Source organism: Cavia porcellus, unplaced genomic scaffold, assembly GCF_034190915.1.
Source record: "Cavia porcellus strain 051 isolate PalLab524CR breed Dunkin Hartley unplaced genomic scaffold, mCavPor4.1 scaffold_36, whole genome shotgun sequence".
NCBI classification, from domain to species: Eukaryota; Metazoa; Chordata; class Mammalia; order Rodentia; family Caviidae; genus Cavia; species Cavia porcellus.
In genome coordinates this window covers 1,793,827-1,821,503 of record NW_026947519.1, presented here as the reverse complement: position 1 = coordinate 1,821,503, position 27,677 = coordinate 1,793,827, and the positions used below count along the sequence as shown (strand labels likewise).

Genomic DNA, 27,677 nt, shown 5'->3' with positions numbered 1-27,677 from the left:
CCATCACTGGGTTAAAGCCTGCCTTAAAGATATTTTGACTTGGTTATCATCAAGTAAATGAGCTACAGAGTAAATGATGAGGAGCTGCCATAGAAATCAGGAGCTGAGGCTGGGGGAGGACAAGCTTTTAGGAGAGGTTTCTAACTCAAAGTTAGGGGAAAGTAGTAATGCAAGAAAGTGTCCCAGTGAGGGGAATACCATTTTTAAACTGAGGGTAAATCTCAGGACAGAATTATTGCAAGGCAGGCACTTAGGTTTCTTTGTTAAATCCCTGGCTAGAGAAGATAAATTGTAAACTCAGTAGAAATATTTATGAGCCTGAAGGACTGGAAAAAATCAGATAAAAAAGAGTTGTATGTGCATGGTCCATGGAAAGGAGAGACTAAATATGGACTCAGTATGGTGGAAACATAAAGTGGAAAGCATTGGAACTTACCATCTCAGAGTGTTAGGAGAAGGTGCCGTTACTATCTCATAGTTTTAAGAGAAGGTGCTGTGAGTGGTGGCCAGGGCACTCCTGAATGGTTTTCTGTGGGTAACAGCACACTTAGATTTAGCTGTGGGCAATATTTGAGGCATCACTAAAAGTACTCTATTGCATAGGTTGTCAAGCCTGGAAGAGGCCTGCTTGCTCCTGTTCTCAGTTGCTGACTGATTTGCATTATAATCACCTCACTGTAGGTCCTGTGGATTATTGTCTGCTCTTTGTGATTTCCTATGAAAGTTAATATTTGTCCATCAATGATTTCAATGCTAGCTGAGTTATACTCAGTAACTTTAACACAATATCAGAGAAAAAACTGCAATTAAGTACTTTGGCACATTTATTCATGTTGAAATTTGATTCAGAGACAAACATATGTTTGAAAGATGAGACTTTCTAGAATTATCATTTCTTTAGCTTGTTATTGATTTCATATATTTCTATTTTGTCCTTAATTGACACAGGGTCATGTTACTTAGTCCAGTCTGGCCTTGAACTCCTTATGAAGCTCAGGCTGGCTTTAGACTTGATAGTTTCTTGCCCCAACTTCCTTATGACTTCTATTATTGATGTGCACCATTACTCCCTGTACTTATTTTGGATTTTAATTTCAAAAGCAAAGTTGGTTTTCCTCCATATGTAGTCAAGACATTTTTTCTTCAAAATTATAAGTAAACTTACAATGTTGAGGCTGAAGATATAGTTCAGTGGTTGAGTGAGACCCTAGATTTAATCTCTAGGGCTTGGGAAAAAGAAAAGAAAAGAGTGTTTTTATGTTTTGCTGATTTGTTTGGAACTACTATAACTTGGCTAGAAAACTTTCAAAAATCTAATCGAAGGCTGAATACCATACATTTATGTTAGGAAAGAAATGCATGATTTTTGATTTTTGCAGAGTTGAGTGATGAAAATAATGGACAAAGCTGACTCTTCAGACTCCTCAGACCATCAGAATCAGTGTGGCCATTCTGAGGCAGCCAGCACTGCAGACCTGGGTGCAGACTCTGCTGATCAGAGCATTGAGCCTTCATCACTGAGTGATGTTTCCATTCACACACTTTCTTTAGGACCTGTACCGGGTGCTGTTTATTCAGAGTCGACTGACTTTGGTAATTCAGAGCCATCACCACTAAAGTACCAATGAATGAATTGTTTTCTAAAAATATTGAAAAATCACTGCCAGAAACATTTTTATAAAAGCCACAGGGAGTTGGCAGTTTCAAAGGGCAGCTTATTGTGTGTGAGAGATCCCCACATGGATGGCAAGCCTTCTAAGATGGAAATTGTTTTCGTCTAACATATAAGCATTCCTTATTAGCATTTGTATCACAGCAAGGTGTTAATTTTAGTTACTCAAAGATGTATCATTGGTTTTATTTCTAATTTTTAAAGGGTAAACTATGTTTGGGAGAATGGAGGTGAGTAAGTTGTCTTATGTTTTCAGTTAAACAGTAGTTATTATGCTCCCGAGGTAGGTACAGTGTCTGTCTTTGGAGCAGGTAAGGTAAACAGTCATGTTTGTTAAAATTTATCCAGATAATGAAACATTGACTCTTTCAATGGGAACCTTTAAGCCTGAAAGCCCTGACAGTTTGAAATGCAAAGAAAAACAATAGTAGAATCAATCCATAATTGGAATGTTGTCTAGCTTAGGATAATTTGATCCTTGTCCTGTTTTGAACCCTCTTAGTAACATTGATATTCTGTGGGGGTTTGTGTTATGGTTTCTTCAAGGTGTTTTGACTGTGTGCAAGGGGTGACTTACAACTCAGTACACAACTTAAGCTGAAGTTAAACATAGAACTTCAAGGCATTTAGCTTTGCCATCAAGACTTTCACCAGGACATTTTTCTGCAAGGCTTTCATACTTGTCATATTGCTGGGGCTTACCTTTTTCTCCTCACTCTCCTCCTTTTTAGGACCCCTATGTTGTTCTCTACAGACTCATTTTTGCTTTCTGAATTTTGGTCTCTATTCCCTCTCAAGCCACAGCCTACTAAAATAATCATTCATATCACTTCATGTAGAGAGCAACTTATAGGTCATCTTTGCTTTCAGTAGCACTGAGAAACCAGTTTAATGGGATTTTGAATTCTCCTAGTATGGTAAGTTGTTTCTTTGTCATCCCAAACATCAGAACTAAAACCATGTGGTTCCAGGGATGGCTCAGTGACATGATAGGAATGGAGGAGGCACTGAATCCAAACATTCAAGACAAATGTCCCAGGGTATTGGTGTATCTTGTGTGTTGTACTGATTGTGTTAAGCAGCTATAAAAAGTAATTCTAATGAACTGTTATGAAGTTGTCACCCAGTTATGACATGTATTCACATACTGCCAACTCACCCACTGACCCTGTATCCAGTATTTTAAAGAAGTTCAATATGGGTCCAGGGATTTAACTTAGGGGCACAATCACCTGCTTGGGAAGCACAAAGTCATATGTTCAATCCCCACTACTGAAAACAAATTCCAATATTTCATATTTAATTTATAATAATTTTAGTTTGTATATGCATAGAATTATTTTTAAGAAATAATAATTTGAAAACCTATTCAATATTTAGGCATCTGTGGTTATCATATAATTTGTTTTCAGTACTAGACTACCACAGATTATACCTCAGTAGTCCTGAGGTATTTTATTTTTATTTTTACTTTATTTTCAAGCAAGATCTTGCTAAATCAATAATATGTCCACACTGGCCTAAAACTTGAAATCCTCCTTCTTTGCTCTCTTGAGTAGCTGGAGTTACAGGGGTGCACTATCATGCATAGCTCTAGAATTTGTTTTCAGTACTCAGTCATTGAAAGCAACATTCTCATACAGTCTGCACTTTTCATGTATTGGTATGTCTATGAAATATCTTATAACTGTGATGCATACCCATTTTTTGTGTTTTTAATTCATTTATTGAAGCTAAATTGTTTAGTTCTAATTTTCTTTTTTTTTTTTTTTTTTTGGCTTTTACATTTTTATCAGTAACAGGGATCAAACTCATGACAGTCTGCTTGCAAGGCAGGTGCTTATGCTGCTGAGCTAAATCCCCAACCCCTAGCTTCTAATTTTCTAGGTTGTGTCTTTTTAATGTATCCCTGTTTGCCTTGAAAATGAGATTTAGAATTTTGACCAGGAATCACTATTTCTTTGAGTTTAGAAGCATGCCAAGATTTTTAAATAATGTTTGCTCTTTATTGTTGTATCCCTAAGTGATGGCATTCTTCCAAACAGAAAATAATTTTTCTGCCAGAGGAGATTTTTCTTTTTCTTTTTTTTAATTTTATTTAAAAGGAAAAAGAGAAAAAACAAAACAAAACAAAGCAGTGTAAGGGTACAAGTAATACAGAACTACAAAAAAAAAAAAAAACAGTAAGAAATCACCATAATAGATTACATATTATCATCTTAGAAACAGTTGCTTAAATCACAATATCAAAGCATACAAAGTGGACACTCAAACAGTGAGAATGCAAACAGTTGTGTTCAATGATCCAACCTAAAACATTAATATGGTCAGCTATTTAACACCTCTAAACACTCTTGCTGTTGTATCATTTAGAACTCTTTTTTTTCCCCTCTCTTTTTTACAACAAAATTTACTCATTTTGGGTTTTATTACTCCTTAGTTCTTATTATTTGGGGGGGGAGAATAAAGTCAAATCTGGCAAAACAAAGCTGTCAGTCAAAATCAAGGATAGACATAGCACATGAGGTAAAACAGAGTACAAGGTTATCAATAATGGTTATCAACAATGTCTCTTGTTTCCTTAAAAAGAATTGTCTATCTCATTATATATTATAAAGTTGAACAAAACAGTAGAGAACAAGACCAATAAAACTTAAGCATTATAAACACTACAGGACTTCCAAAGGAGACAATAGTCAAACCAGAATGGGCACCTTAGTGAATCTTATTGCCTTCAAAATAGTTACCTGTACCCTCAAACTTGATGCTATCATACAGAATGGAACAGAGTCCAATCAGTCAAAACAAGAGAGTGGGAGTATTACAGGACTTCAAAAGAAGTTAATAGGAAATCAAAAAGTTACTATTATATAACCTGCTAATTGTTTTAATTTTTCCCCTTAATTAAAAAAACATTAAAAAATAACTAAATAATTTTTTAATGAATAAGGCAGAGATTGAGATAAAACAGGACATAACAATATAACAATATAGGTCAAAGCATGACTGTTTCTGCAACCTAGTGGCTCACTACCAAATAACCCGAATTAATAGTAGTTACCATAGTGTCTGTCTTTTTCCTTGAAATATTTGAATAAAACTTCATATACTATAGCTTCAAGTATTTTCATATCAAGAAGCTCAGAATAAAGCCTTTCCAATTAATAAGTGAAAACTTTATAAGGCTTCAAGACCACATAATGGGAATCATGATTACCACATATTTTTATATATTTGAATCATTACTTACATTAGGGAAACTATTCGATATTCATACATGCAAGATTGATTTATTTCACTTATGAATATGGTCTCAAGCTGCACCCATTCATTGATAAATATCTCAATGTGATCCTTCTTTATAGCTGAATAATACTCCATTGTATAGAAATACCACAACTTTTTTATCCATTCCTCATTTGATGGACACTTGGGTTGTTTCCAAGATCTGGCAATTACAAATTTTGCTGCTATAAACATAGGTGCAAATATATCACTGTGGTATGATGCTTTCAGTTCTTCTGGGAATATGCCTCGATGTGGGATAGCTGGAATAAATGGGACTTCCAATCCCAGCTTTTTGAGAAATCTCTAGACTGACCTCCACAAAGGCTCACCAGTCTACACTCCCACCAACAGTGTAGGAGAGTGAGGAGATTTTTCTTAAGTGGCAGGAAAGTCACAGAGTTGGGGCTGGGCTTCAGAATCTGTAACACCTGTTTTGTCAATGCAACACTGCAGTGTTTGACATATATACCACCTCTCGTCAATTACATGTTATCACGTGAACACACTAAGACATGTAAGTGCTATGCTAAGCTACTCAATTTTCCTTCAGAAGTGAGATGCATTAAGTTGTTATGTAATCAATAATAAGTTGGTAAGGCTCGGGATTTAGCTTAGTGGTCCTGAGGTCAATTGCTAGTGGCAAAAAAAAAAAAAAAAAAAAAAAAAAAAAAAGTTAGTTTATCCGTTTACATTCTAGGATTTTTAGTTAGGCCACATAAGAAGCATTTTGAAAGTGATTTGACTTGGGTCGGCTGTTCATTTATTTTAGTACTGGGAATCAAACTTAGGAACTTCTGCTTGTCAGTCAAATGATTATGCCTCTGAATTATATCCATGATCCATGGGGATGGTGTTCAAAAAAACCTTATTTTATCATCATATGGCATTTTTAATCCCCTCTGAAATTTTCTACACTTGTTAAAAATGTTTTTGTTTTTCTTGTACTGGGGATCAAACCCTCATTACAGGCAAATGCTCTACCCCTGAGCTACACCTCCACATCTTTCATTAGTTAGTAATGTCACTCACTGTCTGACATTAACAAATTGGGCAAAAGATCAGATCCTGCCACTCTGCAATTTACTGGAAGGCCTCATTCATTTTCATGCAAAGAGAAGAACTTTCTATACTGTGCCAATCCAGTGAAATTCACACATAGCTTTCCTTTTAGCATTTGAGAGCTCCATCTTTACACTACAGGGCAGAAAAATCAGTTACAATGGATGAATTGTGGTAGTTACATTTTTGAGAAATTGGTTCATTTCTTCTAAATTTATGTGTGTAAATTTCTATAGTATTTATTTTCCTTTCAATGTTTTAAGGCTTGTTTTGTACTAATATCCTCAGTTTCATTCCTGATTTTAGTAATTGTTGTAATATCCCCTCAGTCTGGTTTTATGCCCCTCAGCTTATTTTTATTCCACCTTGTGTATGTATCAATTTCCCTTGGTATTTATTCTTTGATTTCTGGATTAAATGTCTTCAGTTTCTAGTTATTTGGAGCTGATCTTTCTATTCATGATATTTAGTATTGATTTTATTGTGATTGGAGAAGACAAGTTTTTTGATGTCTCTGAAACAAAGTCTGTTCTTTGTGGGTGCAGTGTTCTGTAAATGGTGATTGATTTGGTGTGGTGACTGAGAATATTGTTGAATTTTTCAATACACCCTGTGATTTTCTGTTGAATTATTCAGAGAGTCACTGACAGAAAGATGTTGAGGTTTCCATCTCTAAATGTAGGTGTTCCTCTGTCACCTGCCATCTTTGAGTTGGACTCATGTAGTTTTCTGCAGTGTTGTTTTGTATAAACACATATAAAATTGGTCTTTGTCTCTATCTCTGTCTCAGAATGGGCTTGAATTTGTAATTCTCCTCCCTCAGGTTCCCAGTTCACTGGAATTACAGGCATGTGCAACCACATCTTGCAGGATTGCTGTTGTCTCAAAACATTGCTACTTAAATAGAGAAAGCATTATAGATGTAAAATATGTATGACCCTCTGTCTCTACATTTGGTCAATTTGTGTCCAGGATTTATTTATTCAGTGTTGGATATTGAATCCATTGCTTCTGGTCTGTAGTCCATCTTTATCTCATAGTAACATAGACATTTTTGAGTAATAGACACATCTACTTATTTTCCACCCTTTGACCCTTAGCTTACATGTAGCATGACATTTGAATTTGGTGAGTTATAGACAGCATGTGGTAGATCATATGTTTTTAAGTCATTGACTGCTTGGTCAATCTGTGTCATTTATTTATTTGTTAATTTAATTTTTAAGTTGAACCCACAGCTTTTGCACTAAGCTATATACCCATCCTGCTTTTCACTTTTTATTTTGAAACACGGTCTTGCTAAATTGTCCAGGCTAGGTTCAGATTTGTGGTTTTGAGTGCAGCCACCCAGAGTATGTGGGAATTACATGTATGCATACCATGCATGTCTAATAAATCAGTGTATATAGACATTAGAGTTAATATGAACACTCATACAACAAGGCTCAATGTGCCACTTTATGTTCTGTTTTATTATTTGTTCTCTTTTTCTTTTCATTTCCTTTCTTTCTTCTTTTTTGCTCTCTTTCAGTTACTAGACAATTTTTAGAGTTCCATTTTTATTTACATTGTTTTTTAGAGTGTATCTGCTTTTGTTGCTGTGTGTGTATATATTTGTCATATATATATATATATATATATATATATATATATATATAATACATAATTTATTGGTCTTCTGGCATTGTCATGTTATGAGCTTGAATGTTACTTAGAAATGTTATCCCTTTTGTCCTTTTGGTAGAAATTATATTGGGGCTTTGGAGATAGCTCAGTGATCGAGCACTTGTCTAGTATGTGCCATGCCAGAATAGCTTTTGTTTGAACATATATATATATATATATATATATATATATATATATATATATATATACTTTAACAGGTATAAGGAACAACTGTTACTCTGTAGAAAAGTTTCATTGTAGTGACTGTGTTCATTTGTATACAAATACAGTTGAATCGTGGAACTGCTACTTTTATCAGTCAAATTGGTGAAATAGTAGCAGTTTTACATGATTTCAGTTAGATGATATTTCTATATTTTCATACCTATGCAAAACTCTGTGTATAATATATTTTCTGTTATTCATAAATTTCTGCTGTCTTATTTACAATTTGAAAAAAAAATTATTTGTAAAACTGCTTAGTCATCACGGAAGACTGAAATGAGAATATAACTTGTTTTTGGACATTCTAACAGGATATAGGTTGAATATGTGTGTCCTGCATCAGGTCTTTTCTGGATGCGCATGTCATATTCACAGTGGATGCACTCACATCATATTTTGGATGAACTTGAGTCAATGGAACTGAGGTTGACTTTATTCAAATGAATTGTGTCAACTTGTTAAAGACACAAGACTCACCCAGTGGCTGCTCATGTACCCTCAGGAATTGCAGATCTAGTGGGCTCTTGGTGAGAGTGCATAGGGTTTGTATGAGTGCTGCTTTCTTATTCAGTATAACATTTGACAGTTTCTAAGGAATATAAAATGTAACTTTAAAGCCTAGGCATTTAATATGTAATGATAAAGTCTTGTCTTAATATTTCTAGGTATAGCTAATCACTTCTGATTTGGAAATCAAGAAGATGCTCACGAATTTCTTTATTACACTCTTGATGCTATGCAGGAAGCATGCTTCCAGGGCAGATATGACTGAGTACAAGTCATTTCTTCGGGTTATATCTCTGGATTATCACAAGTATTTTGCCATTTACCTTAGAAACTTTTTATTTTTGGCTTTGCATTGCCTGTTCCCCACCTGATTTGCATAATTTACAATGTCTAAAATTTAAAAAGGTATGCTTACCATCACAATTTGAATTTGTTGAATTCTGGATATTAGGATATGAATACTTTTTTTGCTATTACTTAACCTCTGAGTGCCAGCAAGTTTTGAACATCTGTAAGTATTTGCTTCTTTCAAATTGAGCCAGACATTTTCTCTGTTGACCTACAGCCCTACAAATATGTTTACTGTCTCCTGTCTCTGTATCTCACTCTCTGTTAATACCAGGTTCTGTAGCTTCTTCCTAAAATATAAATGCAGACTCAAGAGAGAGATGGGACAGTTATGCAATGTTCCTAAGCCACCTGCCACTGCCCACACACCTGGTACAGATAATTCCTTGTGCATTCCACTCACTGTCCAGGCCTTTGTGGTCTGGATAATGGCAGACTCTACTTCCCTCCGTGCTTCACATCCCACACCAGATGACAAGGTTGCTGGGAATGCCTTCCTCTTGCTGCTTTGCTTCTGAATCAAATATCTGACTTGATTTCAAAGTCCCTTCATGATTTATTTCCTTCGATCCTCTTCTCCAAATACTTACTGTGTTACACCAGGTGGGGCTGATCTCTGGGTACCATGTGGGCTAAGTTTTAAACTGCTCTCTTTTCTGCATGCTTGTTGTTTTATAAATATGCAATCTTTATAGTCTAGTGATAGCACCTATAATTTAACAGATTTCTAAAATCACTATTTTGTCTTTTTCAGATTAGATAGACACACTCAGGCCATCACCCTCATTTATCAGATATTTGGCATCTACCTAAGATCAAGTGGTAAGATTGTGTTCACAAGTCCATGAAGTGACACATGCATGTGGTATTAGAATGCAAATAGTCGAAATAAGGGAAAATGGACTCCTTCTTCCTCATCAGTGGCTGCCCCTATGTCAATTTCTACTGTGTTCTTCTGGTAGTTCCTTAATCATGAGTAACTGAGAGGCACGCATAGAATATTTTTTTTGTCTTAACTTTAGAAGTAACAGATTCCTTCTTACCTGCCATAATGTTCATTTATTTTATTCTCCTTTTGATGGTTACTTAGGTTTCTATTTTGTTATCACCAGTGCATTACTGAACAGTATCATGAACTCATGCTTTATGTCTGTTTACTATATTCTCATTGCTGAGCAAAATACCTGAGATCTAACATTAAAGGGAAGAGATTTATGTAGTTCACAATTTGTAGATGTTTCAGTCCATTATAGGCTGGCTACAAAGCTGAGTGGCATAGCAGGGAGGCAACAATTCATGGTGGTAGAAGATGGCAAAAGAAGCAAGAGCAGCAACACTGGGGGGAGCAAGCTTCTTTTCTCTCTTTATATTGTATGCAAACTATCTGCACTAGGACAAGTATAGGTAGTTTCTGAGCATGTCTGGGCAAATTTTGTTTTACAGGGTGAGGATGTTTGCAAAGTGAGGATGCTAGACTCTGCTAAATTATTAATTTGTTAAATTTCTCAAGTTGGTCCAAAGAATTGACATATATACCATCTTAGGGTGTAAGCAACTGCCCTAGAGCATGTCCTCTACACTGTGGGATGCAAATCTGCTGAGCTGCTTAGTTAAGCTCTGAAATTTGTCAAGGTGACCCAATGTGTCAACCATTAAAATGTATAAGTAAAAGTGTATGTGGTAAATTCTTAGTATGAGAATTTGAATCATAGGTCATATTTTAAATTTTAATATTGTCATTTTGTCCTTCTAACAGGTCATAGAAGTTTATATTTCATCCAGTGGTATACTCAGGTCCAAATATATGAGTCTTTTTCATACACTGTGGATAAGATTAACTTGTTTGCCAATCTAGCAGAAGAAAAGTTTTACTGTTTTAATTATCTTTCATTTTAAATTGTTTGTATGGAAACAGCTGAGACTGCCATATTGATTATAATTTGATTATCTTTTTCACTTTACTTTTATTTCAGTCAAATGTTTAAATTGCAATAGTGTTTCAGACACTTGATCTGTATCTTGATATTACATTGGAGATACAGGTAAATCTCATACATTTTGAGGTGGTCAAGTTGTAAATCTTTATTACTCTTTGACTTTTTGTTGTACTCTAAGAAAATAGCTTCATCATTTTATGTATTATAGCAAACCTACAACATGGCTTACTAAATGTGTTTTTTTTTTAATCCATTTTCCCTAACTGATATGTTAAGTGACATAATTGATATGTTGAGCAATACTCTCTTCTGTAAAGAATTGCAAGAATCTCACCTAATTGATATGTTAACCAGAGCGGCCCTCTACAAACAAGAAGAGTGGTGCTAAAACAGGCTAACAAGGGTTGATAATCATGGTAAGGGCCTCTATTCTCCATTAAAGAGCTAAAGAAAACTAGGATGGCCCTCTAATTTACACTTGTTTGAAGTAACTTGCTTATGTGCAGGGAGATTTGCATATGAGTTTAACCTTTTACCTAACCTTGATTCCCTTTCCAGCAAGAGAGATACCCACTGTTTTCCTGCTCTGTAGCATGCCTTATTGCCTTCCCCACCTATCTATCTAGGCAATAAAGAATTTGGGTTTCTGGTGACCTCTTCCCGACCTGGTGATGATCTGTCATAAAATGAGCCTGCCCCAATTTTAAGAACTGTTTAGCTTCAAAGAAATTACCGGGTAATACTATGGCCCAAACCCCAATCAGTTCTTTCCTTTTGTTCTGTATGCATCAAATGAGTTAGATATCAGATCATTGTAAAACTTAAGTTTCAGCTTCTTGTAACTCTTGACCCTTTAGCATCCACTAGCAAAAACAAGCTGTCCTGGGATAATAAACTCTCCACTTTCTTCTCCAAATATTGCTGCAGATGTGCCACTCTGAGATAATGTCAGTCTATAGGATGGGAGTAATTTGAGAAATACCAGTAACTCCCAAGATTGTCAGAGCTAAGTGGACAGCAATACAGTTTCCAGATGCAGGTCAACAGGTTTTATGCCTTGCAGGTTTTATACCCAGTTTCCTTTACTTTTAAAAACCCCTTTTCCCAGTCTTGGGGTGTGCAGTCTTTGGGTCAATCTGGGAGAGACTGTGCCACAAGGATTGGCTCAATAAAGCCTTTGCTTCCTAAATTCTTGGTCTCTTGCTTCCTTGGATTTTATACTGGGGCCCGAGTTATAACACTTTTCACTTAGTAAGTCTTAATCAATCTGGTTTTGATCTTGCAATGGCAAACCCTAATTGGGATGTGGGTAATCCACCTAATGGGAAAAGATTTTTTTGTGGCCTTGGAAGTTAATCCCAAGGCCCTCTAGCCCTTAGCCAGTTTTCCAGTCCTTTTTAAAAATCTTTTTGAGATTGAATCTAAATTGATCAAGCAGGACCAAATCTTACAATCCTCCTGCTTCAATCTCCAAAGTAGCTGAAAACACAGCTACACCATGCCCATAGAAACTTTATTTTCCCCATTAAAATGCTGCTTTAATTTTTGTGTCTTCGGCTTCCTTGCTTGCTCTCTCTGTCTCTCACACAAGCCACCAGGAGTGTGGGAGGATGTGGCATTGATGCTTTTCCCTCCCAGGATATTTGCAGTTTTAAAGAGGCATTGGCTTAGTTTGTGAAGCCAGTACAGCTAGAAGGAGAGAACTGCTACAAGTGTACCAAGTATGATGTGTGGTGTGTGGCTGACAGTCCCTCATTTGCCCTCTCCAGTTGAATATTTGAATTAGATTATTTCAGAGAAATAATGAGTAGAATTCTAGAGCACCAAAAAAATCCATACATTAGACTTCTTAATCCTTTGTCTCTCTTGACTTCAAAGTGCAACATTATGATTCCGTCTTCAAAGAGGCTTTCTATACACAGATCATCTAATGTTCTCACACTATCTCTGAAATGCTTCTCCAATTGTACTGGTAAAAAAATTGCCAAAGTATGTAGATAATTTTATTAACAGTTTATGTGGATGCAAAATTTAAGTTCCAGTAGCTTTTCAGTGTTAGAAATGACATTACTGAACAGTTTTGGTGATTTACTTTCTACCGTATTCTTGCATTGGACAGCAGGGGAAAAAAACAAAGAATTGAGTGAAGAGTTTGGTCGGTGTGCTTAAGGTTATGTGCATCTTTACTATGCTATTGAGATAAAGCCTGCTGAGAAAATTGGCAGCTCTGCTCTGTATTAGGCATCCAGGGTCAATTCTTTGATATCCATGTTAATGAAAGTACCCAGGTGGAGTTTGTATAATTCCTTTCTTAAGAGATCTTCCCTCTCTTTCATCCAAGTTTATTTTCTTGTTTTCTGATTTTTGACATACATTCAATTTTTCTATTTTCTTTCCACTTACTAAAGGTTGAAAGTGGTCAAAAATTCATGGCCAAGCCTGACCATGATGAACTCAGGATGTTAAAGCAGGAAGATTAGGAGTTTGTGACCAGATTAAATGACATAGCAAGTTTAAAGCCATCCTGGTTAAATAGTGAAGTCTTATTTCAACAAACAAACAAAATTGCAAAGAAATACAAGAGAAATAACTAACCTATTCTTTAATCATTTGAAGGAGTTTGGAATGGAGTCACATGACACCATTAGGGAGTCTGAGGCAGGAGATATTTTGCAAGTTCAAGATTAGCCTAGGCTTGAGGCCAGTGTGATCTACAGATTAAGATGTTTTGTCAAGAAAGCTACTTACTTACTTAAATAATTAATTAAAACTAAAATAATTGGTGGTGAATGCCCAAAGTTGTCATTTTCTGACCACCACCTATCATTTTTTGGGGGAATTCACTTAATGTGCATCCTAAATATTTAAGCAAAATACAGACTGCGAGAATACTTTAGTTATACTTAGACCTGGTGTCTTGTAGGTTTAACTTGACCTTTGAAAGGTTACTCAGCACACTGGGTTTCTGCAGGAAAATCTGTGCTGTGTAGTGCGGGTCTCCTGGGGCACTCTAAATACCCTTTGCCTGAACATCTATGATATTCTGTGCCTTTAGAAATGACATTCTTTCTCCTTTGTTCATTGCAGTTTAGAATGTGAAATACTGAGAACATCTCAGCATTAGACCTTACATGTCTCAGCCCAGTGGAGAACCCGTGCTTTACTCTTTTTACACAGTGCTGGTCCTCATGGGATCTGAGTGCTGTGTGGGCCACTACTTCTCTTACATATAAGTAAGTCATGTGGATTTTGCTCTTGCTTTTACATAGACTCTGTAAGACAGCAAACACTAGCATTCTCTTGGGGGTGGGACTGGCAATTTTACAAGTCATGTGTGAATGCTTCTTTCCCTCCTTCTTCTCACTGTGTCTTTGTGAACCTGTCAAAATGTAACATTTCTCTCTTGCTGGCTGTCTTTTGCAGGCAAGCAATGGCATGTGGTACCAGATGAATGACTTCATTGTATCGCCCAGTTATATTTCTTCTGGCTGAGCAAGCAAGCCTATGTAGTCTTTTATATCAGGTATTGTCAGTGAAAAAAGCTGCCACATTTTCTGTACTGTAATTGCTTTTCATCTCATCCACGTTCAATTCATTTTTGAGTTATTTTTTAAAAGACAGTGTTTACGTTTTATAGTTTTGCATGCTCTCCAGAGTAAGGAGACCATTTCTGAGCTTGGATTAAGAGCAGGAATTAGCTCAGAGCCCCTTGGCACTCAAAACTGAGATAGGCAGAGGAAGAGAAAGTGGTGATGGAGATGATGGGGTGGCTTATGCTGCTATCTGGGCATGTGAAGGCCATGGCCAGGGGGCTCAGGAAATGAGCTCTGAGCACAATGTCTGGTCCCACCCAGCACCTCTCTAACACTGAGCACAGTGTTGGTTAGGTATCATTCTGGGCTGGGAAATTCTGCTGTGACTCTAAAGTAACCTACAAATTTAACTTTTTGAAAAAATCTTCTGTGCCCTCCACAGTATTCCCTGCCCACTTCTCCCCCATCACAGTCAAAGGAGAACAGTCACAATCAAAGGCACTATGACTGAGCCACACTACAGCCCACAAGGTATTCCTTTGAAATATGGTGGCTTAAAGTTAAAAATATCCTAAAGTGTTCAACAATGGCATTATGATGTGTGGAAATATTATGCACTTTTCAAGAGATAATTTTTCATTTTTTTCCTTTTTTAAAGACAGTTTCTTGCTGTGTCACCTATCACATACTGAATGATTTTTATACTCCCCTCCCTTTTTTAATGCTTTGAGAAAGTGCTGACTGTACATGGAGGGAAAGCATTTTGTTATATGAGATCCTGTTGTTGCGCAACAGATGGGGAGATGATCTGTCCAATGAAAGAGGAAACTTTGGTGATGGATAAGCCAATACATTTCTTTCCTAATTTCCTATGTACCCTCTAGGTTATCTACAATGGCCCATATTGCTAATTTTAAATACAAACAAAAAAGTATCCATCTGATAGCAGCATCCTCAGAATAGAATTTGAAACTTCTGTTTCCTTTACCTGGCAGGCCTTGTGACCTGGGCTATGCACCCCAGCACTGACCCAAACCCGTACAGCAGCCAGTGCATCTTGTGGCTCTGTGAAGTGTAATTTACATGCAGTGCCATTGCCAACGGTGTCTTCCAGAGTGACTGAGTTTATAAAGCAGTCCCTACTAAGAGGCCCTTTGTCCTCCTAAGCCCTTCTTTATTTGTCCCTAGGATCAATGATGTGAAGCAAGGAGGTGAGCTTACTGCTCATTCCCCTTGCAAACCCAATCAGTTCTCTTCACACCCCGACACACTTCTGCGGGCCTCCACAAAAGAGCAGGCTACACCAGTGTTTAATCAACCACAGATGCCATCTCACATGAAACATGTAATGCTTCACAAGTGGCCTCTGATGTTTATCTCATTCAAAGGGTCTGTCCCTAAACACTCAGGCTAACAGTGCAGTAGTTGCCATCTCTGGTCTACAACTGGAATTCTTAAAAAAAGGTTTATTCAGGCATCTTATTTCAAAACATGAAGTGTACAGTTATTTCAGCATGAAAGATGATAGAGAGGGACAAGTGGTCTGAGCATATTTAAATGTTGGCGCTTACTGTGGACCTGGGATTTACCCTGGTGTCATATCATTGAGTTTTTAACTCACATTAGCCCACAGGAAAGTGATCCTATTAGAAGGACACTTTGTATCCAGGTAGCTATTTTAGGAATGAGCCATTTTTCCTCTGTGCTGTCCCCAGGTGTGTGATCATGCCTGTGTTCCTGTGCACTTAAGGGAACTGACAGTCCGCAGTGTGCGACCCCTGGGAACCCCTTGCCCAGGGCTTCTGAAGCTTCAACTGCACTATGTCATTGCTGCTGTCAGGTTTTGCAGCTCAGTTTGAGTTTGATTTGAACCATGAGATTATCTGGTTAAATGCTTTTTTATGTAGACTTTGGGCTCTATTTCCATTAAAGTTCTTTATGAGTTGGCATGATGATGAGCTTTCTAATTGCTAGCTGTTGAATTGGGCAGCACTTAAGAGACACATCTGGGGACTGACAAAGCAGAAAGCATGCACAGTGGGAAAGGGCCAGTTTTAAAGTCGTTTTTAAAACATACTAAATAGTTTTTTGTTGTACCATGCTGATTCATCAGCTGCTTTAGAAATTTAAGAAAACACCAAATAGGTCAATCAGTATTTGCCAGTGAACCAAATATCACCTATGCTGTCACAGGATACAGAGTTAGTATTGGAACGTAGAGCAACAGAAGTGCATGAGTACAATGCTGACACACCACTAGGTGACACCCAGGCATCACAGACTCACATGCACTGCCCAAAGTAGCCTTTGCTCCATGCCTTGTGACTTTCTCTTCTGTTTGGAAAAGAATTGCAATTCTTGCTTCTGTGAATTCTGTCTGTACAGTGGTTACCTGCTAGGAATGCCAAGTAGAGCATACATGAGCCCATGCCTAGAGGGGCCCAGAAAGAATATTGTCTGGGTATTGTATTCTGGGAGACATATATGTCCTGTGTGTGAATTAGTTTAAAATTAGGTCCTGTGATTGGTGCCTGTGGGTAGAGCAGATGAAAGAAATGGGTGGTGGTTGTGATTTTGTGTAATTTGTCAGTCACAAGACCAAAGTATGAAGGCCATAGGCTGGGGTTCTGACCTAGCTCTGGCGTTCTCCCTTGCAGAATTTGCCTCACTGGAACAGGATACAGGCACCAAAAGACACATCAAGTAGTTCCATGTGGAGTCCTGGTGGCAATTCCAGTGTGAACAGGCCTAGGCCGCTCAAACTTCTACTGCTGTTCCAAACAGGTGAATTTACAGACCCTCTGAGATTCCACAACACTGTATGAGGGCCTCTGTAGAAATCTGAAATTAAATTTATAGAGAATACAATTGTTCCCACATTCAATTTTTTTTTATTTTTAAGAGAATAAAACTGAGATAAATAAAATAGAAAGGACAATCAAAATGAAACTGTGAAGATGATATAAGACTTCAAAACAAGGTAAAAGGAAACCAACTGGTTACCACGATGCTTCTTACTATCTACAAAATAACATCCTGTACATTAGGCACAATAAAACAAACAAACAAAAAAAAAAAAACCAGCACAACAGCAACAACAACAACAAAAACAACAAAAACAAAACAATGTAAGCAATATGGGCCTATAAACAGGACTGTAGGCTTACAACAGTGGCTAAAATAATGCTTCTTGTTTTCTAAAATGTAGCTCTTTATATCATTAGGCATAATGAATTCAAAGAAATAAAATTAAAGTAACAATCAATACAAAACAATGAACATGATATACATCTTCATGTCAAGATAAAAGGAAATGGCTACCATAATGCTTCTTGTTATCTTCAAAATAACTCCCCTACCATCAGGCATAATAAAATCAAATAAAACAGCAGAATAAATCCAATCAAAACAAAACAATGAAAGCCACACAGGACTTCAGGGCAACACAATTGGAATAAAACAGTGGCTACTATAAAGTCTCTTGGTATCTTCAGAGTAGCTGCTTACACCATCAGAAATGATAAAATCAAACATAACAAAAGCAATAAAAAAACCCTTCAATCAAAAAGTTGAGCAATACATTACTCCAAATAAGATAATTGGAAATCCATAATGTATATTATCATATTACCTTTTATTACTTCAGAAATAGACATTCATGCCATCAAGTAAGATAAAATCAAGCAAAACAAATCAATAAAACCAAGCTAAATAACAAAAGAACACTAAAAGATATCAGTAAGTATTTAGATTAACAATGGACACTGCCTTCCCTCTCTAGACACCACTTGCCCTTTCACCTTCACAACATCTGTTGTGCAATTTTGATCCCATAAACTTCTTTAGTTTTTATACAAGGGAGAGATCATGATGTTCACACATGTGACTCTGAATAATTTCACCATGAGCAAGATCTCATGTTGTATCCATTTACCCACAAGACCCTCAAGGTTATCTTTCTTTCTAACTGAGTAGCTTTCCGTTGTATAGAAATGACATATCTCTCCTATCCTTTCTACAGCTAATCGGCAAGAGTTCCCTACATTTTTTCTGATTCCCAGTCACATAGAGCATTTTTCTCTCCTTATAATTTTAGTCTATAAATTTCCTTTTGAGTTCAATGTGTTTCTTGAATAAAGTATAATAATTTCTCTTTCCTTCATCTACTCAGCCTGTGTTTCTTTTTATTGATGAATGGAGGCCATCTACATTAATGTTATGGCCTCCATGCACTGGCTGGTCTCTTCCATGCTATTTTTCTGCCATTGGCTGCCTATGTTTCCCCTCCATTCAACTGCGTTCCCCAATCCATGATCCCCTTCTAACACTCTTTTTGGAATTCTGGTCTTATTATCTCTCACTAAAATGTGCTTCAGTATTCTTTTCAGGGTTGGTGGGTGGCCGGGAATTCTGTCAGTTGTTATTTGTCATGGAAGTGTCTTGCTTCTCCATTACTTTAGAAAAACTGTTTTCCTGGCTACATCAATTTGTGCTGGAAGCTGTTTTCTTTCCAGACTTGAAATGCTTCACTCCAAGCTCGTCTTGACTTGGTTTGTGTTGAGAAGTCTGTCATGACAGTGATGGTTTTTTATTTTAGGTGATCTTTTTCATTTTCTAGTAGCTTTCATATTATGCTCTTGTTCTGAATTTTTGGAATCCTTATTATTATATGTCTATGTGGAGATTTACTTTTGTTATGGCTAGCTGAAGTTCCATATGCCTTACCTGTATGTCACATTCTTTTCCCATGTATGGGAAGTTTTCTGCTACTACTTCCATAAATAGCATTTTGTGTTGACCCCTGATTTTTCAGTGACACCTATTAGTCTCAAATTATTTTGCTTTGCTTCATCAGGAAATCATTGATTGTCATTTCCTGTTATTATTTTTTAGAGACTTTTTCCGTACTAAGGCAACCCCACACCTGTCGCCAAGGTTTGAAAGTCTATCTTTTATTTCTTTCAAGCAGTTTTACCAGATTTCAATGGAAATTTTAATTTACTGGATAACTCTTTGAATCTGTTTCGTGCATTCTAAATCTGTCCTAGTTTGTTCTGTAAAGGTTTCTCTCTGTTTCCTATGCACTTCCCTTTTTAAAATCTATGTGTATTTAGAGATGTTTATCAAGTCTTTTATCATGTGTTTCATTTCATCTTTTACCTGAGATAGTATTTCTATTCACTAATTTGTTTTAGAGCCTCCTGAAGTTGTATCTTTTATTCAGTTGCCATCTCTTTAGAAACCTCAGATGTGCAACTCCCAACCTCTTCCATGTTTTTCTCTTCTTCTAAGACTTGCTCTGCTTGATTTGAGCCAATGAACTGCCTTTTGTTTCTTCATCTTGATACTTTCTTGGGTTCTTCCAAACAAGTGGGTAGTGGGGTCCCAGCCCCTCCTTACAGTGGCAACAATTTCTCCAAAGTGTGCAAGTTTGATTCTCCTGGGTTCTCCTGACTGCTGTGATGACAGAATGTGCTGGTATAGATCCTGCTGTTGCTTTTCCCCAGTCATGCTTTCTCCCTGGGTTGGAGTAAGGGCTGCAGGAGTGTGCAAAAGCAGGGGCAGCTGCTGACTCCCTATTGAGCTGGTTCTCAGCAGGCTGTCCTACATTCAATTTTTAAAATCAAATCAGTGTACTGACATAGCTGTAATATAACTCAGGAATAAGAGGAATGGAATATGGAGTGAAACTGTGATTGCTTTGTGTGGAGTCTGCACATGAACCACTGCGGCAGGACACAGTGTATCAGTGGGCAGATTCCTGAGCACCTGCATGTGCACCATGTGATCATTCATCATGAACACTGCATCCCGAGTTGCCATCTGCACCACTGGGCTCTGAACCACTTTGTGGAAGGTTCAGCCAAACAAAGTGTGACCATTTCTCATTTTACACAATTCTTTACTTGCTGGGAATGTTAATGTCTTTGGATGTTTCAGTGTGTAATATGGAAAAGATAAGGTAACTAAATATAACTAAGGTAGCTATATTTAAAGTTAAAAAATACTAGGTAAATGTGAGCCATGACAATGCACATAGAGTATCTCACTAACTATTGGCTTGTCACTTTCTTTTGGTGGGATGCAGTCCTCCTGGAATGGAAGAAACTCTTTTTGGGGACCTGTCTGCACAGCTTGAGGCTGTCAGTGTTTCTGCTGGTTTCCATGATAAAGTGGACAAATTGCAAGTCTGTGTGAAATATTTAAGAAACTTTTGCTAGCCCCAGACATCAGCCTCAAATCCATGAGAGATGTGATGTCAGAAACCAGCTCAGCCATAACTGATGTGTCTTTGCCCTTTGTAAAATAATGTTGCAACAAGAACAAGAAAAGCACATGTGCAGACCCACTTTATGAGCCCTGTAATGCTGGGAAGGTATCACAGGACTGCAACAAGGTGAATGGGTTGTTACCTGAGAGCCTGTGGAACTCTGGACTAGATGAAACAGTGGAGCAGATGACCTGGCTCCCTTCACACAGTCAGAAGGCAGATGTGAGCCCAGGCCCTTGGTTTCCCTCAGGGGAGACCAGTGTGGTGACACAGGGGCTCAGACCCAGCATAGAGGAGAATATGCCAATGCGCTGCCTTCTACTCAGCCACAGAAGACCCCAGGCCCCCATTTTTAATGGGACCCTGGGCACAGTTATGTCAAGGGGTGCAGTGAATTTCATGCTGTTCAGAAGGTTCCAATTTATCCTTCACCAAAAATAAGTAGCCATAGGCAATGTGACGATGAAGGTTACCATAACCTTCATGACTGTTCCTTGACTGGGGAACATGTTCAGAAAAGCAGGGGTAGAAGCCAGAGCCAGAGCAAGAGCCAGATCAGGAGCCAAAGCATGAGCAGGAGCAGGAACAGGAGCTGGACTGTGGGTTATTGTGACAGAAAGTAGCACTGCTACATGAGAAAGCACAGCAAGCTGGAGTGCCATGCTGTGCAGCACTGCAGTGCCAACCAGCACCCTCTGTGCTGTGGAGACAGCATCTGTCCCAGGAAGACCTGTGTATCAAGCAGGTACAGCTACCACCACTCCCAAACCTGGAGTGAGGCTGAGCAGGACTGGAGCCCATGCCATTCCTTTGGCAGGGAGTATCACAGGCTCCCAGAGAAGTCTGACCCCAAGAAAATGTGGTGGGACCAGTGCAGTACCTCAACAGGTAAACTCCATATGAAGCCAGTGAGCACAGTGTGAAACGGTCACACAAGAATTCCTCCCAGGCCAGTAAGCGCCAAGAGCTGTCTGCCCCGGTGTGGGATGGATGGGCTTACACAGCCCACACACAGGTGCTTCAGCACCTTTTCCTCTGCACCCTGAGTGCTACCCTCAGAAGAAATCTGCCTTCAGGGCTGACCAAGTGCCTGAAACCTGTCTCACCGGATTTGTGAACATGAATCGGTGAGTTCAGACAAGCACAGGTGCCAGAGTGCAGAAAGTATCTGTAATGGGAGTAACACACCAAAGAAAGCATGCATGAGCCTTCAAAGAGACCTGGAGAAGCCTAAAAAATCTAAAGCCAAACACCAAGAGCGGAAGCACAGGTGAATTGCGGGCTCTGCCAGAAGGGTCTCAGTGCCTCAGCTCTGTGGGTTTAGAAATTTCACTGTTTTTCTGCCTTTATAAAATAGTGTAGCTTTTACCTCCTGTATCATAAAGAGCCTCATTTCACAATTCTCAGTGAATGCTTTGTAAATCCTAGGAATAATTGTGAGTTCTGTAGAAGTAACTTGGTGACTTCAAAATTGAAGGTCAGATAAGTTACATTTCATAATTTTGTTTTTGTTTTCAATTGAGTTACTAAATGTAAGCAGGCGAGGGCAGGACACAGTTCTGTTGGTATTTGCCCCATATGCCTAGAGTGGATTCTGAGGGGCATTGTTTATTTTCTTGCTCTTTATCTATGAATCTCAATACAAAACCTAAAAACAGTCATATTTTTAAAATGCTAGAGAGGTTGTTGATTGTGTGTATGTGAGTGTGTGTGTGTGAGTGTGTGTGTGTGTGTGTGTGTGTGTGTGTGTGTGTGTGTGTGTATGTGTGTGTGTGTTTGGTGTTGGGGATGAGACACACAGCGCTGCCCATTTGGGCAGAACTTGCCAGGGAGTCACAGTCCCAGACTTGGCTGCCGCCTAGAAATGGACTGGTTCATGAGAGGATCAGTGAGGATGGCAGGAATTCCAGTTTATGCTACTTAACTTCCTTTAAAAACCTAAAATCCTAGCCAAAGAATGCCAAAAGGTGTATATAAATAGGCATCAGTTACTTAGAGGGCAAATGAAGTCAAATTACAAACCCCTTCCTCCTCAAAGTCTCATACACTGGAAAAAAATTTTTTTCTACATTCTTCCTTCTCTCTCTTCCTTTTTCTTTCTTCCTTCCTTCCTTCCTCCCTTTCTTTCTTTCTTTCTTTCTTTCTTTCTTTCTTTCTTTCTTTCTTTCTTTCTTTCTTTCTTTCTTTCTTTCTGTCTCCCTGCCTGTCTGTCTATTATTTTCCTTTTCCATCTATCACTGATTTCAGTAGTCATCACATACATCCATGTTTCCAGACCACAGCCCCAGCTCGTGAGCACAGAGCCTGTGGTGGGGGAGTCAGGGATGTTTTGAATTTGGTGAATTTATGACCCTGGGCTTTAAAATGATTTACAGCTGAAAGGGAAGAACCCTTTTGAACTAGATAAGCACTGACCTGTGGTTGTACATTGAGTGCCTTCAGTAAGTGGACAGTACAGTGCCAGGTGCTGTCTCAGGTGGTGCTGGCGCTTGTGTTGCTAATATCTGGCTGCTGCTTCTGCAAATGTGTTCTGGACCCATAACTCCCAGCAGTGCAGTCAGACACTCAGCCCTTCAGATACAAAATAAGATGCAATCAGAGAAATTTGGAACAGAACCAGGACTTCACTCACCAAAGAGCACAAGCTGTGAGACTGTGGACGATGTCTGGTGACCTCAGGGTAGCTCCCTGCTTGCTGATGGCCTGCCTTTGGAGGACTTTGGACTTTTTCAAATGTAAAAGAAACCCTTAAAGCTGGACAGCAGGACTGAGAGGTGCCAGTATGGCCAGGGTAAAAGCAACTTGTGGAATTAAAAAGAGAAAAATTCTTTCACAAATGTTGTTATGAAGTGGGAATGACACAAGGAGGTGTAACCCAGAGTGCCTGGAAAGGTGGTGTGAGTAAGGCAGGGCTCCTGCCTCACCATCCTTGACTCACAGGCCCTGTGTGATTCTCTGTCCTTGTGTAGTTTGTATGCCTAACACTGATCCATTAGCCTTGAAGAATGGTTTCTTGGAAGAGGAATTTATAGCTCCTGAAATTCATAGCTCTCTGGGGTTCTGCATATTTACTTACAAGAGAGAACTTACTGTTTTGGATGCATTTTTTTATAGTGATGCTTTTGCACAGGTAGTGTATTGTAACTCACAATTTGATGACCTAAGCTTTCAAATGTTAGCTGCCACCTTTAAAGTTGATGCCTTTGGGCTCCTGGTTTTGCTCTCTCATTCTGGGATACTGGACATCTGGCATTCTTGCTTGTCAACTGTGTCTTCTTGTGAGTTATCAGCTCTTTGTGCTCTGATTGCAGCGAGACAGCCCTTTCCCCTTTCTACATGTTTCCCCAAGAAGGAGCCCTGAGAAGCTTGTTAAGATTAAAGTGACAGCAATGGGTCCTTGGACACAGTTTCCAAGCTGCAAGTAAAGACCAAAGCAGGTCTTGTGCCTCTCACATCAGCTGTGAGGTAACGTGACTTTCATGTCTTCAAAGCTTCCAAGGAGCAGTAGGAATTTGTGTCTTCTAAAGACTGTGTGAAAAACAAATATGGTCTGCAGACTTCAGCTGAAACACAGTTGGTGTCTCTGCATGAAGAAGGTGTTCACAGCTCAGACAGCACAGCCCACCAAAAAGTGTTTATCACCTGGCACTTCACAAAAAAGAGAGCTCAGCTGAAATATGTTTTCTTGGAGAGGTCCAGTCAGGGACATGCCTGTGTCTACTATTTCCCTGTGACTGTATGCAGCTGTCATAGTATGATGAGAAGCAGGCCTCAGGAAGGCTTTGGCCACCACAGGGGGTGCAGGCAGAGTCAACTCTTCTGCCAGGACTGGAGTGAAGCAGTGTGGCATTTTCTCTTTGTGTTATGGAATTGTGTACATTTGTAGAGCATTTTTACATTAATGTTTCATGATTTGTGGAAGATGGGGCTTTCTGACTTCTGTGTAGTACTTTAGGATTTCTTAGAGGAATTTGGTCTGCATGATGTTAGCATCCTAATAGGGTTATAATTGGTGTCCTGGCTGGGCAGGTGAAGCCTCAGGGCTTAGCAATTTGGAGACAGCAAGTTGATCACCAGCATTTTGGGCTGTGACCACTCATCCACTGCAGGAGCTGCAATCAGGTCATGTCTCACTCCCGGTGCATTGATGATGGGTTTTCACCCAGCACTTCCATTGGGAGCAAACACAAAGTTCCCTGGGCTACAGGCCTCCTGAGATGGGCCTTGGGTGAGTCAGGTACTCTGCTATTTTACATGCACTGACCTTCCTGCATCCCAACATTGACCACTGACCTTTCTCCTGCAAGTTCCTGACCTCTGGCTTCTTTCAAATACAGTTAATTTCTTTGGCCTGAAGTCTGTTGCATCCTCAGGTGGGAACTCAGCAGATTGGTGTTGTGGGCATGGCTTGTTTCCTAGGGACAGGTTTGAGGACACCTGTCGGACAATCCATCATCATTGGAAACCAGTTTACTTTCAGGGGGACTCTTGTGGCAGGGGCTGTGTGCAGCTTAACCTTGCTCAGACTGATTGGGACTGAAAGCAGGCAGCCAGTGTTAAGCTTCAACAAAACTATGTCTGATGAAAATCACTTCATTCACAATGAGAGCACAGACAAAAAATTGTACTGTCATTAAAATGTTTATTAACTTTTGCCTTTCAGGGGATTGAAAACTTGGTCTCAGAACAAATAATAATCACTAGCTCAAGTCAGCACTTCCCCTGTGATATTTCTTCTTCATAGAAGCACTGGGCAGGGACAGAGAAGGCATCACATTTCTGAGGAAAGTCAAGTGTCATAGAATAGTGAGCTATGGAAACAGCAGCAGGGATGAGGACCCCTGAAATCTAAGCAAGCACTGGAGGTAGGGCTCTCTTCTCTCTAGTTAGGGAGGAGAAGGCCCTGGTTCTTCCCTCCTCCCTCAGGGAGGGACCCCCTGAAAGAAACCCACAGGGACCCCCAACCTAATCAGTCACCATAGGAAAGCATCTGGGATGAGAAGCCCATGTACCCTCTTAGACAGCAGAGTCCATCACAAGAGCTTAGGACCTAGGCCTGGTGGTCAGGCTGAGGCTGGTTCATACCTCTCACTTGACACTGCCACCTTGTTGAGATAAGTCCAGGGGACTAATGCAGAGCCTTCATTTTATGGAGGCTGTGTCTGAGTCTCTAGTGTTCTGTAGTCCTGGGAGGTGGGGATTCCTGTTCCATGTTATCCAATGGTGGAGGCAAAGGGAGAGGTGAACCATTTACTCATGAAAAGGAAACTGCTTTTATGTTACTCATAACCAATCTGCAAGGATGATTTTAAATGAACTTTGAGGTGAACTATCAAAAGACAATTAGTGTGCAGTTAATTAACACCCTTTACTTCTGTGTCCTCAAGGGAAAGCATTAAGTCTGAGGACTGAAACTCATCTGGAGTGAAAGAGGATCTAAGGATTGGGAAGGACAGGGCACAGCTGGGTTCCAGGATATGCAAGTGCAGTGTGGCCCAGCAGGTGGTGCCTCTCTTGTCAGTTCCTCAAGAGCTCCTCTGCAGGTGCCTGGCTTCCATGGGTTCCTCTACTGCCTTTCAGAATGTCAGCAATGGCTTCAGTTAAAAAGAGCTTCCTGAAGAGCAAGGGGACCTGTGGCCTGGGGAGAGGGGACAGAAAGAGGAGTCTGGCTCTGGGTGAACCCTCCTTCTGATTAATGCCTGTGCCTCCTGTCTTTCAGATTCAACATATTCCACATCAGTCATCCCAACTCGGTTTCATTATTAACATAAATTTGTTCAAATCTGGGTGATGCCTCCTTAGTAAATGCTATACATAATTTTCCATGACTCTTTGGGTTTTTATCTTTTCTTAATCACCCCTATTCCTAAAGGATGAACACTTTCTGTACCTGTGGAGTATTGTAAAATGCTGTATATATAAATCACAATGAAAATAACACCCAGCCACAGAACATCTCACATGCTGCTGAACTGCACAATTACACACTCAGGCTGAGTACTCATATTTATGTAGTTTTCATCCAAGTTACACAGGTGATTGTGCAAGACCAACTGAGAAACCATGGAATTATTAAAAGGACAAACTAACAGCACAGGGATTTCATTTAGATACTTAAAAATTTGCAAGCTTTTAACTAGAGGTTTGATGGCAGTCTGTTATCCATGGTGTCTGACACTAAGACAATTAATTTGCTTCCTAGTTTAATTGTATTCAGGTTTGAAAAGGTGTTTCACAGACAAGATTTGTTTTTGAACTTGGAATTATTCAATCAACTTACCATGCTGAGTATTCACACTTTTAATTTAAAATCCAAATACTTGTGAAGTATACAGTATGTTGTTTATGATATAACCCTTTCTTATACTGGGTCTTGTCACCTGTAGGCTCCTGGAGTCAGTTGTCATCCCAGTCCTAAAAGTTCTAGTTATGGACAAAATCATGCTGTGATATTATTTTTCATATGGATATGCTATAATATTTGAGTAGGGAAGTTGGTATTTATTAGAGTCTGTATAAATAATTGCCTGGTTTAGACAGTTTGTGTGGCTCAGCGATTTTTAGCTTGGTCTTTTTACTCTTAAAGATGGAAAATCACTTGCTCCACTGTTAATATGCAGCAGGTGGAATTGATATAGTATATAAATGGCCACACATTACTCAGTTGGTGGCATTTGTTACGTTTTGTCCCCATTTAGGTGCACCTGCATCTTCTGTCTTCACTTTCACTTTACTTAAATGTTGCCCAGTTTGCCAGAACCTCCATGGGTGCCTCAGACCTCAGAGATAGATCAGGGGCAACAGGCTGTGCTGTTTTGGACCCAGCACATCTCTATTTTAAGGAAACAAATATTAGAGAGCCTTTCTTTAAAAACTCATGTCATTTTTATTTAGTGAAGGCAATATTGCAAGCTTTAACATCCATACACATTTCACTTGCTTTACTTACATTACAGAAAATTGTTGGTAGATATTTTATTATCAAGAAAATATTTATGTAAGTGGTAGAAGGTATATACATTGAATAGCAAAACACTCCAGAAATCAGTCAATGCATATTATGTACATATTTTTATATTTTGGAAAATAGAGACATTTTCTGGGGAAAATAAGAAAATAAAAAGTAAGAAAATAAAAAAAATAAGAAAAATGGACTCTGATCTATAATAGCA

At 38.8% G+C, this 27,677-nt stretch overlaps 1 pseudogene; it reads left to right on the top strand.

Moving 5' to 3' along the window:
- The first annotated feature begins 1,397 nt into the window (after positions 1 to 1,397).
- Positions 1,398 to 16,093, top strand: LOC134474715 (ubiquitin carboxyl-terminal hydrolase 42-like; annotated as a pseudogene).
- Positions 16,094 to 27,677: the final 11,584 nt, after the last annotated feature.